This window comes from Triticum dicoccoides, chromosome 4A (genome assembly GCF_002162155.2).
Source record: "Triticum dicoccoides isolate Atlit2015 ecotype Zavitan chromosome 4A, WEW_v2.0, whole genome shotgun sequence".
Classification (NCBI taxonomy): domain Eukaryota; kingdom Viridiplantae; phylum Streptophyta; class Magnoliopsida; order Poales; family Poaceae; genus Triticum; species Triticum dicoccoides.
The window spans coordinates 694,215,805-694,227,081 of NC_041386.1; positions in this window are offsets into that span (position 1 = coordinate 694,215,805).

Genomic DNA, 11,277 nt, shown 5'->3' on the forward strand with positions numbered 1-11,277 from the left:
AGTTCATCATTTTTAAAAAAAACTTCACTGATTTTGGAAAAATTTCATGAAATTTAAATAAATAAATAAAACAAAAAGTAACAAGGAAAAAAGAAAAGAAAAGGAAACAATAGCTAAACGAGCCGGCCCAGCGTGGAAGTCTTCAGGCTCCCGTTGGCAAAATGCACACTAACGGGCGCTTGTAAGCGCCAAATAGGATATGCCATAAAGTAAGCAGTCGGGGAATCCTATACGATGCGCAGGTCGGCTGCGAGCGACCTGTCGCAGACCCCCTCAGGTTGGGTGTTCGTATGGGCCGGCCAATTTTCTGGGTTCTTCTTTTTCACTTTTTTCTTTTCTGATTTCCTTTTTATTTTCTGCTTTTTATTCTGTATTTTTTCCATATTTTGCGAATTTTATTTTCAGTTCGCGAACAATTCTTTGTTCCTCGAATTAAAAATGTACAATTCATCAAAATTCAGTGTTTGTTCATTGAATTAAAAAAATGTTCAACAATTTCAAACTTTGTACCTCAATTTCAAAAAATGTTCATCTAATTTAAAATTTGTTCATCCATTTTTCAAAAAATGTTCTTAAATAAAAATTTCGTCAAGTTAGAAAAATATTCATCTAACTAATAATATATTCATCAAATACAAAAAAATGTTCATCGTTATTGGAAAATTGTCAAAATAAAAAAAGTTCAATATTCATTAAATTTCAAAGAAATGTTCATTCTTTTGAAAGCACGAATATTCTTTAATTCAGCAACTGTTTTTGACAATTCACACTTTTTTGAAATTTAGACTCTTTTTTTAATCCTGAATTACTGTAACATAGAATAAAAAGCAGAAAAAAATTAAAAGAAAAAAGAGAAAAAAAACTAGGGGGTCCAGCATATGGGCCGGCCGAAACTGGCGCTCCAGCGTGCGCGTTCGCACGAGTCCTGGTGCCTACTGCGCCATATAGGAGGTCCCCACAGAGCATCGCGCCGCATCAGGATCTGGATGGTTTCTCATTTCCTTGGCAGCGAGATCTTTTTTTGTTGAGGAATTCTGCCGTTAAATCGAACACTACATAGACCTGAGAATTAAAAGATTTGAAATAGCGCGCTATAGCATTCTTACCTGTATTATTGAATTGCCCTTTGCGAAACACCATTTGCTAGTTGCCTGTTAACAGTTTTGTGTTGGTACTCTCAACAGACACAGGCAGATTCTGAACTTCTTGTCTGCTAATATATGACGAGATGGACCATACTTGGTCAGGTAACTAAGTTGAGGTTTCAACTAGATTGCAGTTGGTGTAGATGCCCTGGCATTATGCATGGTTCATGTTGAATAAGAAATGGAATTATTCAGTCCCCCCAAAAAAGCAATGGAATTATCCAGAACATCAAATAGATCATGGAATTAGGTAGCAGAAGCATCAAGCATGATGCAGTCGATCCACATGCGCAAGCAAAGCACTGGATAACCCCAAACGTTCATGTTTAAATTTCTCCAACACAAAACCAATTAGGATGTCGCGACACGCAAGAATACCAATGTATCGGAGGACCTGATTCTCCGTTACATAACAACCTGATCGACACAGTACCAAATTGTGCAAAGAGATCGCCTGTCCTGAGGTTCCACGCTTGCAAAGTCTCATACAGAAATGAAGTTACAGGCATACAGTTAAAAGGCTAAGCTAGTTGATAAACAACAGAGTTACATGAACCCTGATCTTGATGACGCCCTTATCGCCGACCATCCAAAAGCTTCCTATGATACCCTCCTTCACATGGCATTCTTGGTTAAAGAAAACAGAGGAATGCTTCAGCATCACGATATTTCATTATCATTGGTCACTGCAAATGTTATGTGCGTAAATCAAAAGAATCAACTTTGGTGCATCAACATAGTTTGTTTTATCAAAAGCTCCAGCCGGTATTGCAGACTGGCATGTTTCCATTTCATAGTTGGGTTCCGGTAAAACGAAAATCTGATCATACAAAAAGAAATGCGTGCCTGACACAAAATATCATGTTGTTAGGTTGAGCTAGTCACTTACTCACTTGTATAAAACGAAAACTCCCACGGTTCATGCATAAGCTCAATCATGTAAGATGGCAATCCACTTGTGTTCAAGAAGAAAAAAAGCTTATCCACTTAGCAACACTCTTTAAAACAGAATAAGTATTAACAATCTCATGCATGAGTTTTAAAAATCTCATCCACTGGGCAACGTCCAGGTGGATAACGGGGACAACCGGACAAGGGCTGAAGCCACTCGGAGGTACAGGCCGGCTGGCCCCGTGGTCTGTGGCCGTGGGTGGTGCCTGCGTGACCGGTCGTACTCGTACGTGCCGTGCGCAAGCTGGATCCCACCACACCACCACCACACACAAGCTATGGAACCCGATCCTCTAACATGATGTCACGTAAGCTGCAGTAATCGTGATATCTCTCCTTCACATCCATATGATTAAGCTTAAAATAACTATAATAGATTTGCAAATTACAAATCTACTTTATACATTTATAAAAATTACATACAAACAAAATTATGGTGCAATAAAAAACACTTTGATTTATTTTTGTACATGCTACAGTAAATCCGCACCGTGGTTGCTACAATAATCCTGACATTCTTTTCGTTTTACACATGCATTTTACTGTAGCTTCGTGACATCTCTTGAGATGTTAGAGCATCCACTTCCACAAGCCACGGCCGCACGTACTGCCCCGTGCTACTATGTTCCAAGATTTGGTTCCGGTGCACGACAGCAACGTCAGACCGGAGGAGGCAAGGACAAACACGCGATGCTGCCCGCTGCTCTCCTGCCCTCCGATTCGTGACCGTCCGCCGCTAGCTTGTGCGCGCGGTGTACTGTACCGATGCGCGTCCGACGGACTGATTCATCCGGCGCCTGCTGCCAGATTTAGCTTGCAAACCCTTGATTAGCGCAATCTGAGTTGGTTGGTTGGTCTCGCCTCTCCAACATCCGACAGCAGCAGCGGCGGCGCCTGTGTGGGGGGTTCCAATAGCTACTCCAGCTTACGGAGGACAACAGCGTCTCAATCCTATGGCGTTCATCCAAGAGATTCCGGCCGCGGCGTTCATCATCCTACTCCTCCAGCAGGGCAGGCAGCATCCAGGTTCAACGAATCCGTCTTCCCACGCACTCTCCTCGCCAACGTCAGTCGATGCCCTCGCTTTTTTCTGCTAGAGTAGTGTCAACTTGATCCTCTTGATATCAACTTGGATGCCCAACTTGATCCTCGTGATAAGTGATTCCGTAAGATCATTCTGGGTATGTACATAAGATTTTGAATGCTCCACCGAAATGCCCAAAGCTAGGCAGTAATCATTAAATGCTCGTGAACTAAATTCCGCAGCATTATCCATTCTGATGATTTTTATCCTATGCTCAGGATGATTTGCTCTTAGTTTAATGATTTGAGCAATTAGCCTCGCAAAAGTGTGGTTCCTTGTTGACACTACACACACATTTGACCATCTTGTTGATGCACCAATTAGGACCATGAAATATTTAAAAGGTCCAGATAACGGTTGTATTGGACCACAAATATCTCCTTGAATGCGTTCAAGGAAATTAAGCGGCTCAGTTAATTTCACATAAGAAGGCCTTGTGATCAATTTCCCAGTTGCACATGTTGTGCATACAAAATCCGATGATTTTGAAAACTTTCTATCCGTTATGTTGTGTCCAACAGAACGGAACATACGCATAGGATTTTTGTATGCAGTTCTATAGGCCCACAATGCATCATCTAGTTTTTTGGACCAATTCTTTCTAGATCTGTTCACAGTCTTTTGCAAAATTAATTTGAGCTCTCTATTGCTCAACTCTACTTGACCACTAGACTGCGGATGATAAGGAGATGCGATTCTATGATTGACGTCATACTTAGCAAGCATCTTACGGAAAGCACCATGAATAGAATGTGAACCACCATCAGTCATAAGATATCTAGGGACTCCAAACCTCGGAAAAATAACTTCTTTAAGCACTTTAATAGAAGTGTTATGATCAGCACTACTAGTTGAAAATAGCTTCTACCCACTTAGTAACGTAATCAACAGCAACTAAAATATGTGTGTAACCATTAGAGGCAGGAAAAGGTCCCATATAATAAAAGCCCCAAACATCAAACGGTTCAATAACAAGAGAATAGTTCATAGGCATTTCTTGACGTCGACTAATGTTACCTATTCTTTGGCATTCATCATAAGACAAACTTACGAGCATCTTTAAAGAGAGTAGGTCAATAAAAACCCGATTGTAGTACCTTGTGTGCAGTTCTATCTTCAGTGTGGTGCCCTCCATAGGATTCAGAGTGACACTTGCGTAGGATCTGTTCCTGTTCATGCTCAGGCACACAACGTCTAATAACACCATCTACTCCTTTATAAAGGTGCGGGTCATCCCAAAAGTAATGTCTTAAATCATAAAAAAAAACTTTTTCTTTTGCTGGTATGTGAAACTAGGAGGTATAAATTTAGCAACAATGTAATTAGCATAATTAGCATACCAGGAAGCAGTGCGAGAAGCATTAATGACTGCTAATTGTTCATCAGGAAAGTTATCGTCAATAGGCAGTGGGTCATCAAGAACATTCTCTAACCTAGACAAGTTGTCTGCAACGGGGTTCTCAGCTCTCTTTCTATTAATAGTATGCAAATCAAGTTCTTGGAGCAGGAGAACCCATCTAATGAGTCTAGGCTTAGCGTCTTTCTTTTCCATAAGGTATTTAATAGCAGCATGATCAGTGTGAATAGTAACTTTGGAATCAACAATATAAGGTCTAAACTTATCACATGCAAACACAACTGCTAAGAATTCCTTTTCAGTGGTAGCATAATTTCTTTGGGCAGTATCAAGAGTCTTACTAGCATACTGGATAACATTCAATTTCTTATCAACTCTTTGCCCTAGAACAGCACCTACAGCATAATCACTAGCGTCACACATAATTTCAAAGGGTAAATTCCAATCAGGTGGCTGAACAACAGGTGCAGTGATCAAAGCTTTCTTAAGTATTTCAAATGCTTCTACACAATCATCATCAAAGACAAAAGGAATATCTTTTTGCAACAAATTAGTCAGAGGCCTAGAGGTTTTAGAAAAGTCCTTAATGAACCTCCTATAAAAACCAGCATGACCAAGGAAACTTCTTATACCTTTTATGTCCTTGGGGCATGGCATCTTTTCAATAGCATCAATTTTGGCTTTGTCAACTTCAATACCTCTCTCAGAAATCTTATGCCCCAAGACAATGCCTTCATTAACCATAAAGTGACACTTTTCCCAATTCAGAACGAGACTAGTGTCTTCGCATCTCTACAAAACTCGATCAATGTTGCTCAAACAATTATCAGAAGAGGATCCATAAACGGAGAAGTCATCCATGAATACCTCACAAATCTTTTCACAAAAATCAGAGAATATAGTCATCATGCATCTTTGAAAGGTAGCAGGTGCATTACATAAACCAAAAGGCATACGTCTATAAGCAAAAGTACCGAAAGGGCAAGTAAAAGTAGTTTTGATTGATCTCCCGCTGACACGGGTATTTGAGAGAAACCAGAATAACCATCTAGAAAGCAAAAATGTGTGTGTTTGGATAGTCTTTCTAGCATTTGATCAATAAAAGGTAAAGGATAATGATCTTTCTTAGTAGCCTTATTTAATTTACGGAAATCAATTACCATCCTATAACCTGTAATAATTCTTTGCGGGATCAATTCATCTTTATCATTAGGAACGACAGTAATACCTCCCTTTTTAGGAACACAATGCACAGGACTTACCCATTCACTATCAGCAACGGGATAAATTATACCTGCCTCAAGGAGGTTTAGTATCTCCTTTCTTATCACTTCTTTCATCTTGAGATTTAGTCGTCGTTGAGGATCTCTAACTGGTTTGGCATCGTCCTCCAATTTAATTTTGTGTTGGCATAACGTGGGACTAACGCCCTTAAGATCATCCAGAGTGTATCCAATAGCAGCTCGGTGCTTCTTCAAAGTTTTCAATAATCTTTCCTCTTCTTGCTCTGAAAGGTTAGCACTAATAATAACAGGATATATTTTCTTTTCATCAAGATAAGCATACTTAAGATTATCAGGTAAAGGTTTTAGTTCAAACACGGGATCACCCTTGGGTGGAGGGGGATCCCCAAGAATTTTAACGGGAAGATTATGTTTCAGCATAGGTTCCTGTTTAAGAAACACTTCATCTATTTCCCTTCTTTCCTTCATAAACATATCATTTTCATGGTCTAGCAAATATTGTTCTAACGGATCAGTAGGAGGCACAGCAATGGAAGCAAGACCAATAATCTCATCCTTACTAGGTGGTTCCCTATCACGAGGTTGTCTATGAAACTTAGCAAAATTAAACTCATGAGACATACCGTCTAAGCCAATGGTGACAGTATCTTTTTCACAATCAATCTTAGCGCTAGCTGTATTCAAGAAGGGTCTACCAAAAATAATTGGACAGAAGGCATCTTGTGGGGAAGCAAGAACAAGAAAATCAGCAGGGTATTTAACTTTCCCACACAAAACTTCAACATCTCTAACAATCCCAACAGGTTTAATGGTATCCCTATTATCAAGCTTAATATAACATCAATGTCTTCTAATTCAACGGGTGCAATGTCGTGCATAATTTCTTTATATAAATCATAAGGTATAGCACTAGCACTAGCACCCATATCACATAAACCATGATAACAATGATCTCCTATTTTAACAGAAATAACAGGCATGCCTATGACAGGTCTATGTATCTTAGTATCTGGTCTAGCAATGTTAGCAGTTTCATCATAGAAATAAATAACATGCCCATCAAAATCATCATCCAAGAGATCTTTAACCATAGCAATACTAGGTTCAACATCGATTTGCTCAGGAGGTGTATAAGTCCTAGTATTACTCTTACGAACAACAGTCAAAGTTTTAGCATGATCCTTTATCCTAACAGGAAATGAGGGTTTCTCAACATAAGTAGTAGGAACAATAGGATCAGTATAGGTGATAGTCTTTTCTTCGACTGCAATAGGTGCAACTACTTTCACTTCAACAGGGGGATTATATTTAAACCACTTCTCTTTAGGGAGATCAATGTGAGTAGCAAAAGATTCACAGAAAGAAGCTACTATCTCAGAGTCAAGTCCATACTTAGCGCTAAACCCACGAAAAGCATCGGTATCCATAAAAGATTTAACGCAATCGAACTTAGGTGTCATACCTGACTCCTTACCATCGTCGGAACCCCAATCTTCAGAGTTGCGTTTAATTCTTTCCAATAAGTCCCATTTGAAATCAATAGTCTTCAGCATATAAAAACCAGCACAAGAAGTATCGAGCAGGTTGCGATTATTAAGAGAAAGCTGAGCATAAAAATTTTGAATAATCATTTCCCGGGAGAGCTCATGATTGGGGCATGAATATAACATTGACTTAAGCCTCCCCCAAGCTTGAGCGATGCTTTCTCCTTCGCGAGGCCATAAATTATATATGTAATTACGATCACGACGAACAAGATGCATAGGATAGAACTTCTGGTGAAATTCCAACTTCAATCGTTTATAATTCCAAGATCTCGTATGATCACATAGCCTATACCATGTCAATGCATCTCCCTTCAAAGATAAAGGGAAGACCTTCCTTTTGACAACATCATCGGGAATATCTGCACGCTTAAATAATTCACAAACTTCATCCACAAAGATAAGGTGTAAATCAGGATGCAATGTTCCATCTCCTGTAAATGGATTAGCTAGCAGTTTCTCTATCATACCCGAAGGAATCTCAAAGTAAATATTTTCATAAAGTTCAGTAGGTTGAGGAGCAACTCTTTGATCTTCTGGTCGGGTGAAGATAACCCGAACAAGCCCCTCAAAGGATTAGTTTCCGTAGTGACAAGTAACAGAAAATTTCAGCACACTATATAAATGTTTCCTTACCAAGTTCCACTCACCAAAAGCGCTACACTCCCCGGCAACGGCGCCAGAAAAGAGTCTTGATGACCCACAAGTGTAGGGGATCTACCATAGTCCTTTCGATAAGTAAGAGTGTCGAACCCAACGAGGAGCAGAAGGAAATGATAAGCGGTTTTCAATAATGTTTTTTCTGCAAGCACTGAAAATGTAAGTGATAGATAGTCTTGTGATAAGATAAATAATAATGAGTAACAAGTAAACAAAGTAAATAAAGTGCAGCAAGGTGGCCGACAATTTCTAATAATGAAGAAGGAGCTCCCGAGGACACATGGGAATTATCGTCAAGCTAGTTTTTATCACGTTCATATGATTCATGTTCGGTACTTTGATAATTTGATATGTGGGTGGACCAGTGCTTGGGTACTGCCCTTACTTGGACAAGCATCCCACTTATGATTAACCCCTATTGCAAGCGTCCGCAACTACAAAAGAAGTATTAAGGTAAACCTAACCACAGCATTAAACATATGGATCCAAATCAGCCCCTAACGAAGCAACGCATAAACTAGGGTTTAAGCTTCTATCACTCTAGCAACCCATCATCTACTTATTACTTCCCTATGCATTCCTCTAGGCCCAAATAATGGTGAAGTTTCATGTAGTCGATATTCACATAACACCACTAGAGTAAAAGACAACATACATCTCATCAAAATATCGAACGAATACCAAATTCACATGACTACTAATAGCAAGACTTCACCCATGTCTTCAGGAACAAACGTAACTACTCACAAAGCATATTCATGTTCATAATGAGAGGGGTAATAATATGCATAAAGGATCTGAACATATGATCTTCCACCAAGTGAACCAATTAGCATCAACTACAAGGAGTAATCAACACTACTAGCAACCCACAGGTATCAATTTGTGGTTTTGATACAAGATTGGATACAAGAGATGAACTAGGGTTTGAGAGGAGATGGTGCTGGTGAAGATGTTGATGGAGATTGACCCCCTCCCGATGAGAGGATCGTTGGTGATGACGTTGGTGATGATTTCCCCCTCCCGGAGGGAAGTGTCCCCGGTAGAACAGCTCCGCCAGAGCCCTAGATTGATTCCGCCAAGGTTCCGCCTCGTGGTGGCAGAGTTTCGTCCCGTAAGCTTGCCCATGATTTTTTCCAGGGTAAATGCCCTCATATAGCAGAAGATGGACACTGGAGGGCCACCAGGGGGCCCAGGAGACAGGGGGCGCGCCAAGTAGGGGGGGGCGTCCCCCCTCCTGGACAGGGTGTGGGCCCCCTGGTGTACTTCTTTGGCTCAATAATTCTTAATAAATCCAAAAATATGTTTCGTGGAGTTTCAGGACTTTTGGAGCAGTGCAGAATAGGTTTCCAATGTTCGCTCCTTTTCCAGCCAGAATTCCAGCTGCCGGCATTCCCCCTCTTCATGGTAAACCTTGTAAAATAAGAGAGAATAGCCATAAGTATTGAGATATAATATGTAATAATAGCCCATAATGCAATAAATATTGATATAAAATCATGATGCAAAATGGACGTATCAGATGGTTTCTCGAGCGCACTCCGATGATTCCTCGCTTGGGGGAAGATGGTGTGATTTGGATCTGAAGATCCCCGTCTCTTTAATAGACGATTTATTTACATGGTCATGGTGGCAAGTGTAAAAATGCTCCGGCTTCTCGCATTCGCTCGACACATGGAGGCTGACACTATTAAGGTACAGAAGCCAGGAATGCAACATTAAATGGGAAGCTAGACATTGCTCGTTATAACAGGTACTCTAGAGAATTCGGAGAAGGAACCCACCTTGCAATGCCGAAGACAATTTGCACGCCGGACTCATCGTCATTGAAGCCTGGTTCGGGGGCTACTGAGGGAGTCTTGGATTAGGGGGTCCTCGGATAACCGGACTATATGCTTATGCTGGACTGTTGGACTATGAAGATACAAGATTGAAGACTTCGTCTCGTGTCCGCGTGGGACTCTCCTTTGCGTGGAAGGCAAGCTTGGCAATTCGGATATATAGATTCCCTTCTCTGTAACCGACTCTATGTAATCCTAGCCCCCTCTGGTGTCTATATAAACTGGAGGGTTTAGTCCGTAGGACAATAACAATCATAATCATAGGCTAGCTTCTAGGGTTAGCCTCTACGATCTCGTGGTAGATCAACTCTTGTAATACTCATATCATCAAGATCAATCAAGCAGGAAGTAGGGTATTACCTCCGTAGAGAGGGCCCGAACCTGGGTAAACATCGTGTCCCCTGCCTCCTGTTACCATTAGCCTTAGACGCACAGTTCAGGACCCCTACCCGATATCCACCGGTTTTGACACCGACAGTGAGCACAAAGCAACATATATCATGCAATGATGAAGTCTAACTCTCTTCCTATGCATCGGCATGTCATACAAGAACAATTCATGCACATCAAATAAAGGCCAATACATAGCATAAGTACTTTCTTGCATTTTTTTCGTGTTGGGAACATAGAGAGGTGGAGATGTAGTTCCTCTCTCATAATAGTTGCAAGTAGGAGCAGCAAGCACATGCATATTATATTCATCAAAATCATCATGTGCAATGGTAAAAGGCAACCCATCAATATAATCCATAATAAGTGCAAACTTCTCCGATATAGTGTAGTTCGGAGAATTCAAAAAGATAGTAGGACTATCATGTGTGGGTGCAATACCAACACTTTCATGTTTAACAGAAGGAACTTTAGCAAGATCATCTCCATAAGCATAATTCATATTGGCATCATGGCCACAAGCATAGCAAGCATCATCAAAAAGGGATATTTCAAAAGAATCGATGGAATCATAACCATTATCATAGCATTCATCCTTCGGTAAGAACTAAGGGACGTTAAACAATGTATGAGTTGAAGAGTTACTCTCACTATAAGGTGGGCACGGGTGATCAATCCGCTCTTCCTCCTTTTGTTCTTCGCTCTCCTCCTCATCTTTTTCATCCATTGAGCTCACAGTTTCATCAATTCCTTCTTCCATAGACTCCTGCAAAATATTAGTCTCTTCTTGGACAGCGGAGACTTTCTCAATAAACGCATCAATATCGAAATTGTATTTATAATTATCATAGCAATATTTAAGGATGGAAAAATTTTCAGGTCTATAAACTGAATCATCAAAATCTTCAAACCTTTCAAACAAAGATTCAATTTCATAAGCACACTTAAAAGCAACAAATTCTTCTATCCGTTCCACATCATAATAATCATATATACCATTGGCATAAGAAGCCAAGGCTTCATTATCATTAAATTTGCATGAAAAGGGAAGGTGTGGAGCA